Source organism: Numida meleagris, unplaced genomic scaffold, assembly GCF_002078875.1.
Source record: "Numida meleagris isolate 19003 breed g44 Domestic line unplaced genomic scaffold, NumMel1.0 unplaced_Scaffold303, whole genome shotgun sequence".
Lineage (NCBI taxonomy): Eukaryota > Metazoa > Chordata > Aves > Galliformes > Numididae > Numida > Numida meleagris.
This window is the reverse complement of record NW_018364544.1, coordinates 118,048-128,520: the sequence shown is the minus strand read 5'-3', so window position 1 is coordinate 128,520 and position 10,473 is coordinate 118,048. Positions and strand designations below refer to the sequence as shown.

General features: G+C 56.3%; 1 protein-coding gene across 1 annotated transcript in view; it reads right to left on the bottom strand.

Annotated features, from left to right (window-relative positions):
* The window catches only part of WIZ (widely interspaced zinc finger motifs), a gene marked incomplete at its 3' end in the record, with an annotated part of 45,075 nt that overhangs the window by 23,012 nt on the left and 11,590 nt on the right, over positions 1-10,473 (bottom strand).

The window sequence follows — 10,473 nt, the reverse complement described above, 5'->3', positions numbered from 1 at the left end:
ATCCCAGTGGGTCCCTTCCAACTTGGGATATTCTACGGTTCTACCATTGTAACTGACCTCCATCCCCTCCCTGAGTGACGCAACCACCCGCAGATCATGTTCATTTTACAGATTGCTGCTTACGAGCCAGAAGTCGGGCACAATGGCCCGAGGAATTTGGGACCACCATCGTGGAGATGAAAGAGGCAAGGCAGGACCTGCCCCGAAAGCAAAGGAACGTGAAAAGCCATCGCTGGTTTTCCACCCCAGCATCTCAAGGGAGGCACGTGAGAGGGGAGAAGCTTAAAGCTGAGGCTCTCTCGGAAAGAGACGATGGGTTTTGATGTCTTTGGATGGGGCCATTGCGGCACAATCAGAGGACACGGAGAGGTGCCCTCAAACTCCAGGAGATCGTGGTGTTTTTTTTTTTTGTTTTTTGTTTTGGCTTCAGAAGCACTTTGGAAAAGCCCGTTGGGATGCACGGCCAAGCTGCGAGGTCACGGGGGACAAATAGTGTTCATTCAGGAAAGCCTGAGTCACCGAGCGGCCCGGCCGGGCACGCGGGGGAAGGGATGGGAAAACCCTCCCAAATGGGCAGATTGTAAAACACATCCAAAAAAAACAAAAAAACAAAAAAAAAACCCAACCCAAAAGCAACGATGAGGAGAAGGGAAGCTGACGGAGGGGACGATGGGGCAGGCAGGAGCCTTCCAGGGGCTCTTTGTTCCGCGGAGCTCCAGCGTGGCTCCTATTTTTAGCAGCTGTCTCCTTTAGAGGAAAACACGCCGTGATTTATCTTTCTCCCGATGAGCGCGTAAGAGCGCACCCTGCAAATCCTGGTTTCTTGGAAACGGCGAGAGAAGAGGGAGTTTAATGTCCTGGACTTAGCGAGCTCACATTTACCCTCTATGGTAATCCAGCGAGAGCCGCTCCGCCGAACACGGGAGCGCAACGGCAGCTTCTCCCAGGAGAGCAACGCGGCAGCCGCGAGGTCAACCGCTCTCGCCCATGGGATCCACTACATAAAAAGGACATAAAACCATCCGAGGGTGTCCAGTGGAGGGCATGAAGATGGTGTTGGGTCTAGAGGGTGAGATGGACGAGGAGCAGCCCCAGGCCGCTTGGTTTGTTTCACCGAGAGGAAATGGACGCCATGCTCAGCCGTTGGGTTTGGGCGTTGGGGGCTCTCGCGTTGAGCGTGGAGTTGGACTCGGTGACACTCATGGGTCCCTTCCACCTTGTAACATTCCACAGTTCTATGATTTCTCCTCTCCGCCAAGAGTTAGAGCAGCCAAGACGTCGAGGTGCTTTTGAACACCGAGCCAACACGTGAGCTTGCAGCGGCCAAAACACACAAAAAAGGGCAGAGATAAGGGAAACCAGCACCGTTCCCAGCATGGGATGGTTCCACCAGGACCAGGAGCTCTCCTGCACAAGGCGAACCCATTTCTAGATGCATTTGGTGAAGGTTGCTTACAAAATACGTTTCAAAGGTCACGAGTTGAGTAATAACGACATCTCTGTTAGAGCTGAAAGCGCCCCGTCTTGCCAAGGTCACCGCGGGCAACGTTGATAAGCAGAGGTTTAACGGCGCGCTCACGAGGTGCGGCTTTACCTAAACCGTCACCACCACCACCCAGGAACACAAGGACACCCTGCAACGTGGTTTTTTTCCACATCGCTGCTCTTCCAAATGGCAAATCCTTCCTACCCGGAGGGTCTCCAAGGGTTCGTTACTACAGGATCCCTTCTACTCAAAGGGTCTCCAAGAATTCTTTTCTAAGGGATCCTTTCTACCCAGAGGGTCTCCAGAAGGGTCTTCCCTATGGGGTCCTTTTGACTCAGAGGGTCTCCAGAAAGGCCTTCCCTATGGGATCCTTTCTACCCGGAGGGCCTCCCAAAAGTCTTCCCTATGGGGTCCCTTCAACCCAAAGTCTCTCCAAAAAGGTCTTCCCTATGGGATCCTTTCTACCCAAAGGGTCTCCAAAAGGGTCTTCCCTATGGGGTCCTTTTGATCCAGAAGGTCTCCAAAAGGTCTTCCCTATGCGATCCTTTCTACCCAGAGGCTCCCCAAAAAGGTCTTCCCCCTATGGGATCCTTTCTACCCAGAGGCTCCCCAAAAAGTCTTCCCTATGGGATCCTTTCTACCCAAAGGGTCTCCAAAAGGGTCTTCCCTATGGGGTCCTTTTGATCCAGAAGGTCTCCAAAAGGGTCTTCCCTATACGATCCTTTCTACCCAGAGGCTCCCCAAAAAGGTCTTCCCTATGGGATCCTTTCAACCCAGCTATGACTGTTTTTTTTTTTTTTAAATTAAATAGTGTTGCCCTGCTGCATCAGGAGCTTGCAGTGATGTTGGCAGATCCAACATCTAAAGAAGTGAGTCCAACGAAGGCCCCCAACCATGGGGGACTGGAGAACTCGATGAATGAAGACAAGTGGGGGGAAAACTGGGAGTGTTCGGCCTCCAGATGGGAGCAGGAAGGTGCTGCCTACAGCCACTAACCGGAGGGTGCGGAGAAGATGGAGCCAAACCCCTCTTGGACACGCATGATGAAAAGAAAAGGAAGTCACAGCATGGGAAACTTCTCCCACGGGACAGCTCTGGGACGTAGGTGATCCCTACCCACGAAGATGCTCAAAACTCAACTGGATGGGGCTTGAGCAACTCCAACAATTTTGAGGTTGGCCATACGCTGAGCACAGGATTGGGCTCAAAGCAAAGAAGTCTTTTGGGTGGTGGTTTCCCTCAGGACTCCACCAACTGGAAATGATGAGATGCTCTGGAAGAGTTCTACCAAGAAACTATTATTTCCCTGGAGGTCTCGCACACGGCTCCCAAAGAGGTCTCTAGCAACAGTCTAGAGGAGCCCACAGGAGAGAGGATTTAAAGGAAATCTGTAAAAAACGCTATTTCCTCAACTTCAAAAGCTTCAAACTCTGCGCAAAGATCCATCGTCTGAATACACCAGAAGGATTCCCCTCCACCACACAATCCTCCAGGATGGGAGGGAGGATGCCTACCTGACCTCCAAAGCTCGTCTGCGCCCCGTATCTCAGCAATACGGGATGGGGAGGGAGGGTCAGCCCTTCCTTCAGCCCTCCAGCAGCTCCCGATCAGCTGGCTTCTTCCTGAGCGTGAACATTTGGCTTAGACCAGAACCAGACTCTCCCAAAAATCAAAAGAAAAAAAAAAATCAAGCAAATTGGACCGGAATTTGCAACACTACTTTTTGGACCGAGCTGAAAGTTTCCGAGAGCCTCCCAAACAAAGTGACCAACTCCAAAAACCCCACAGTGAACCAACCTGCGTTCTTTTTTTTTTCCCCTCCAGCCATCTAAATGAGGCAAAAAGAGGGATTTTAGCTCCTCTACCGCCGCTTGAGCAGGGGCATATTAGGCAAGCGAGTAGGCTATAAGTGAGGGTTAGGCAAGGGGTGAGGTCTTGCATCATCTTCCGCGTAAGGCAGGATGTTGCAAGGCATGAGTTAGCTCTGGAATTAAAGAGTAGCTCCTGCTCAGGGTGCAGCTTTCATCTTGGGCGTTTAATTGGAGAGCAAATGGTACGGGGAGACTCTCTCATTGGCACCAGCAGCTTCGGCGCATTGTAAATAGCCTGGAAGAAAAACCAGAAAGCCTTGGCTCGACGCGTGGCCTTCTGGAGTCCAAACACGCGGCAGTGACCCACGGTGCCAACAAATAGAGCAGACAGGGGGGGGTACAGCGGTGGGAAAACACGGCAGCCCCGTGCCACCAACCCAACAGCGGGGATTTCTGCAGCTTCGGATGGCACAGGTTTGTATTTTTCTTTCCGAGCTAGCGCCACGAGGATTCCCCTGCAAGGAATGCATGGCCCTGGGCTGAGAAGCAAAACAAAGCAACTCCATGCACGCACACAAAGGGAAAGGGTACAGCAGCTCTTCCCCCAGCTCACCATTAATAGGAGCCACGGGTCCTGCACGAACGCAGAGCCCCTCCCTTGTGCAAGAGGAGAAAGTTGCTTGCCCCCCAACGCTCCCCTTCCACTGAAGGCACCCAAGGGAGCAACCTGGCGCCCTGCAAACCCAACCCAAACCCTTCTGATGACATTGCTGCTCCAGCTCTTCAGGTAGGGCAGATTGCTCCTCCATCCCAAGAGGATGGCATCGCTGCTCAAGCTCTTCAGCGACGTTTCTGCCCCAAATTCCCAAGTAGGGTGGACTGCTCCCCATCAAAAGGACATGGCATTGCTCCTCAAGATCCTTGAGGTATTCCTGCCCCAAATCTTAGAGCAGGGCAGGCTACTCCTCCATCCCAAGAGAATGGCATCGCTCCTCAAGCTCCTTGATGGCATTTCTACCCATGGCCAATCTCCCACCCATGGGAGACTGGCAAATCTCCAAGCTGGGTGGACTACTCTCTACTGCAAGAGCGCAGCATCGATCCTCGTTATCCTTCATGGCGTTCCTGCTCCAAATCCTGCCTCAGAGCAAATTCTGCTCTGTCCCAAGAGCGTGGCATCGCTTCTCCCCATTGGGAATCATCCCGCCGCGTCTCATGCGCGCGTCCAAACGCTCCCCGGAGCAGGACAGGACAATTGTGCTCCCCGTCCCTTTGCTGTGGCTTTGCCAGAGGCAAGCTGGAGGTTCTGCTCACGCTCCTGAATACAGATGAGCTGGCGAGAGGACTCGGGCAGAGCCACGAACTTCACATTTCCTCCTGAAAACGGACGTGTTTGGGGTCAGTTTTCCTCCCCTGGCACTGGGGAAAGCTCTTGGCCATCTGCAGATGGAAAAGGGATGCGTTTCTTTCTCTTTCTGCATGATGGCAGCTCAGGGCTGTATTTAAGGACGCTCCTAAGCCCCTGGGCAGGTGACCTTGAGGACAGGAGCTCTTCAAAGCCTGGCGTGCTGGCAGCACATCGCGTCTCATCTGACTCGGGCTTGGCCGGCTGCTGACGGAGCTGGGGACGGGGCCGTTGCGTTCACGTGTTCTGTTTGAGCTGATGCAGGTCCCTTCGCCCCTCTGCAGATGCAGGGAGCTGGAAATCCAGCTGGAAAACCCCGGGGTTGAGCAACCAGCATCCAAGCAGTCATATTTCTGCTCCACGAGCAGGAAAAGACGCTGCCAAGGGCCCAAACGCGACTCAGGACTCACTAACCAAAGGATCCCACGTTTTTGGTTGCTGCCATCCATCAGACGATGCCCAATCCACTCCTTCGGCCTACACCGAGCTGTAGTAGGAGCGGAACCATCCATACTTGGTCCCTTTGGCTCCTTGAGCTGCTTCATGGATCTGGAGATGACCCAGAGTGGGATGAAGGCTCTTACAGACAAGATAAACACCGTGTGAATTTATAGAATTCACATGAATTTCTAAGAACTGACAGACCAGCTCCAGCTGGCGAACAACCACCCACCCTGCTGGAAACACGTGTGAAACCTCCATCCTTGGAGAGTGGTCTAGCTGAACCCAACGTGCAACCTGCTCCTGGCTCTGGCATCCAACTCAACTCTACCCACCCAAAAAGGTGACGGGGCTCAAAGCTGCCCAACTCAACTCTACCCACCCAAAAAGGCATTGTGCCTCCAAGCTGCCCAACTCAACCCTGCCCACCCAAAAAGGTATCGTGCCTCCAAGCTGCCCAACTCAACAGCTGCTGAGCAGCCCTGAGTCTCTTGCCCTTCTCAAAGACTCAACAAGCCCTTGGCCCAGGCCTGATTTAAGGAGCAAAAGAGTAGAAATCCTATTTCTATCCCTTAAAATGTCTATCCCTTCTGTTTAATCCCTCCACGCTCAGTGTCACCGCGCTGTCCCACTGGGCTTGGCGGAACCCCATGGCTCTGAGGAGACACCACAATGAGCAGGAGGAAAGGCACAACGTCCTGGTCCCACCAAGGTGAGATCTTTTGGCAAGAGGAACCCCCGCCATGAGGAATCCCAGAGACCAGGACCTCCAGGCACGACTGGAACGCTTTAAAGTCGCATAGAGATGCAAATATTCACAACGAATGGCCATGGAGCAAGGATGAGCACCGACACAGCACAAGAACGTGGAGAACGGATCACGTCTAGAGCAAAGCCACCCTGAAGAACAACACCATGGAGATGAGACCGTGGCCATCCCGCATCTCCCATCCACCAGCAACGCTCGGTGACGGCCACATCCACGGGCACCAGGAAACACCGAAAACCACCCCGACAGAAGGGGCTTCGGGGCGAGCACCAGCCTCCCCCCAGCTCTCACTTCCCCTAAAACCAAGCCTGCACGTTTCCACCCTGTGCGCCCTGAGCCACGCAGCGGGGAACCGCGTCCCCCCGGAGAGCAGCTCCCATCCACCCAGCGCCCCGTGCGCTTCCTAGACCCCGAACCCGGGGGACGCGCTTCCCCCCTACCTGGACACCCCAAGAGCTCGCGCTGGGTCCTGCCACGTGCGCGTCTCTTGCACGGGTTGTTCCGTCCCCGTATCGCAACGGGCTCTCCCCCGAGCAGTTACAAAGGCAACGCCTGCTCAGGAAGTGGTCTGCGGAGGGCTGCAGGGCTGTGGGAGGTGGGGGACGGCGCAGCGAGAGGGGAGGGCGCTGGATGTGCTGACTCAGCACCCGAGCAGGCGCCGACTCATCCCGGTTTTGGGATGCCTGGTCTCAGCGACGGGGGCTGCTCCCACCCACCCCGTTCCCGTCGCGTCCCGCCGGGCACGGCCCCGAGCGAAGCACCGCGGACACGCGTGGATCCGGTTCCTAAAGGGGTTGTTGCATCTCTCCGGGCGACGCTCCGTTCTGGCTTTATAGGGTTTTCTGCCATCATTATCACGCCCGTGCTTAACTCGGATAAATGGAAACGCGGGCCCGATGTCTGCGTCGGGGCTCGGCTGTGCCCGGGCACGCAACATCCAGCGGCTCCGGAGAGCGTTGAGGCTGGTCCGGACAGATCCAAACACGTCGTATCAGGACAGAAATCCCACTCCAACCCTTCTGGAAAGGATCTGGAGCAAGCTCAGAGCTTTGGCACCCAGTTACGCTCCTGAAAACATCTCCTCTTCCAGCTCAGATCCACCGACCTTCCAACAGGGGGACCTGCAGGAAGGCACAAACTCGTCGTCCTCGAGAGCGCTGGAGGAGCACCCACCCATGCACACCACTGCTAATTCTCACCGCAGCACCCCAAGTTTCAGCAAGCTGGAATAAAACCAACAAACAAACAAACACCGACGACGTCAGTTGAGCTCAGCTAAATCAAACCGGCGCCGCTGGAAGATGGAGCTGTGGGAAGCGGGGCTCCCTGGGATGCCTTTGGGATCTGTTGTGATCTCCCAGAGCTCGAGCTGGGACAGCTGGGCCGGGGAGAAGCGGGGACGCTGCTCGGTGAGGCTGAGCTCAATAGGGATGCGTGGGGAGGGGGGGGAGATGGGGACGGGGGCACCCGTCCCATTGTGGCACTGGGATGTCTCCCCTGGGGAGGGGGGGATGAGCAGCGCCCAACCCCAAACGGAGCCTGGGGCCAATCTGGCGAGAGGAAGAGGGTGAAGCTGGGAAGGCAGCACCTCGTGCCAGCAGGGAGAAGTCCCTGCAGGGAGGAAGCGTGATGTCTGCGGGTCCTACAGACACACCGCGACCTCAGCCGCATCCCACCGGCGCTCCCAGGTCCCTCCAACCCTTGTGGGGCCACCAAGGGCAGAGGAAGGGCGAGGAGAACCTCTTTCCCAAGAAGGGGGTCAACCTGGCAAGGAGCAGAGGCAGAGGAAGAGGAGGAGGAGCTGCCGGCCGGGAGGAAGGGCTGAATCCTGCCCTGGCGCTGGGGCAACGATCCCGCATCACCCTGGGGGTCAGCATCGCTGCCGCAGATGAGAAAGGAGAGGGGGAGATCGCCCCAAAAGAGCCAAGAAATTGGGGTGAGCTGCAGGAAAAAGGCTCCTGGAAGCTGACGAGCTGGACGACAGAAAACCTCGGTGACCGCACGGGAGCCACGAGTCCCTTAGGGGAAGAAAAAAAAAAAACCAGCTCAACTCCACCATGGTTCGCAACCTGCAGCGCGCGGCCGGCTCCGCACACAGCAGCGGAGCAAAGCCAAGCCCTTGTCAGCAGCCCGAGCAGGCGCCCGCTCCCTGCTGGAAACCCCAGCCAGGAGGAAAAGCTCCCGTTTCTCCCCAAAACGCATCGCGAGGAGCCCGCGGGGGGAGCCGGGAACGTGCTGGGGGTGGAAGTGGGGGGGTTTGCTGCTGGTAAACGGAGCGAACCGAAACCGAAACGGGTGCGAGCGCGGGGAGCAGCGGGGAGCAGCGGGTCGGGTCGGTGCCGCGGAGCGGCCGAGCAGCGTGGCGTGTTTGGCTTGGCACGGCCACGTGGAACCCGACACCGCGCTGCTTCTCCCCTCCCAGCACTCGCTTTGGGGTTTCCTTTGGGTTTGAAACGGGGAAAATCCGCAGGACGGAGCCCAGGGGCTTGGTCTGGTTGTCAGATGTTTGGGTTGGGGGCTGCTCCTGGGGTCCAAGCCCTCCGTTTTCCTGCTGCCTCCCAAAAAACCACGAGCGTGTTCCTCCCCCGTTTGCAGCTGGTGCTCCCCACGCCGCAAACCCCAAACCCCGTGCCCTGCAGATATTCTCACTTTATCTCCTTTTCCCAGCTGGCGTTCCTTCCCGTGGCCGATCCCTTCTTTCTCAGCCCGGGATCGGTTCCGTTTTCCACCCCACGGTGTTTCGGGTCCATCTCCACGTGGGACACTTGGATGGAGGAGGAACCTCAGCAGCTTTTGGGTCCCCTTGGGTTCATCTTCCACCTCACTGGGGTCTTGCCACGACGGTGACCCAATGGGTGGTGGGGACTCAATGGGCAGTGGGGACTCAATGGGTGCTGGGGACCCAATGGCAACCCAGCTGCACTTTCCTGCCCGCGGCAGCGTTTAAAACGGGAAAATCCGTGATTTGAAGCCCAAAAAGGGCTGCTGACAAGGGCTGCAGGCTGCGTCCTGATGTCCAAAGCTTGCAAGAGTTTGGGTTCGGTGGTTTTGGGGCTCCCAGCAGCCCCGGTCCCAGGGCTGGATTGAGGAGGAGGAGGAGGAGGATGCTTCTTCCTCTGCTCCAATCGCGACAGCACCGATCCCATTTAACCCAACGATGCAACTCCAAGCCCCAAACCTCCACAAACCCCATTCCTTTGCCCCATGGACCCCCCGGGGCTCTTCTCCCCGAGGTGTTTCCACGCCTGCATTTCTCCCATTACCGAGCTTTGTTTGACAAACAAAAGCCAAGTGGGAATGAGCGCTGCCTGCAGGCACTTGGTCTCCTTTCAGCCCATTTACCTTTTAAGAGGCCATTCCCAGCTGCTGAAAACCTTTTCCCCCCCCCCACCCTCCCCTTATCAGGGCTCTGAGCAAATCCATCCCCTCAACCCCGCGCTGCTCCATCCAGCTTTAAGCAAGATTTATGGGCCGGGCGGCCGAAACTTTCCTCGTCAGCAGAGGACACGTCCAGCGCCGAATGAAAGGATGGTTTCTCTCCAAGCTGCTTGAAAGCCATCCAGCCTCTGCTGCAAGCTCCTCTCGTTTGGATCCATCCCTGTTCCAGCTCCCAGCAGATCTCGGCACGCGCACGGCTCCCATGGAACTGGGATTTTCCGCCGGCGGATGAACGCGGGCGATTCACGTTGCCGCCTCCTCTTCTTCAATCTCCGAATCCTCCACCCCATCCTCCGCTTTTTGCTCCGTCTGCTGGCACGTGTTGGCTTCACCATGGCTAAATAAGGCTTCAATCAACTAAAACGCAACGACAGGGAGCCCTGAGGAGCTCAGCTCTTGTCTATTTGGGGTACTGGCGGCGAGAGGAGCCCCAAAGGGATTTTTGGATGCTGTTACGCCGTAGGAAACCCTCTGCTGGGATCAGCTTCTCACCAGTGGGATCAGCTTCTCACCACCGGGATCAGCTTCTCACTGTTTGCTGCTGTCAGCCTTTAATGAGCCGTCCTCTCCAATTACAGCCAGGAGCTGGGAATGCTCATTAATCCCGCTGTCACGCGGTGATGCCAACGGAGCTGGACTGGCCCTTGGCTGGGGGACAAGCTCTCCAGGATGCCAAGCGTTGGGTTATAACAGCGAGCACCGTTGGGTTATAGCATCATGAAGGTTGGAAAAGACCTCTAAGGTCACCAAGCCCAACCACCCGCCGCCACGTCTCTCCGTGCCACATCTCCACGGTTCTCAAACAGCTCCAGGGATGGTGACCCCACCACCGCCCTGGACAGCCTGTGCCAATGCCTGACCACTCTTTCAGAGAAGAGATTTTTCCTAACGTTCAACTGGAACCTTCTCTCCTCCAGATGGAACAATCCCAGTTCCTTCAGTTGCTACCCATCAGAATGGCTCTCCAGACCCCCCCACACAACTTCATTGCCCTTCTCTGGACAAACTCCAAGGCCTCAGTGTCTTTCTTGAAGTGAGGAGCCCAAACTAACACAGTATTTGAGGTGCATTGGGTCGCCACCATGGCCATCACCTGTTGGGTCACCATCATGGCCATCACCCA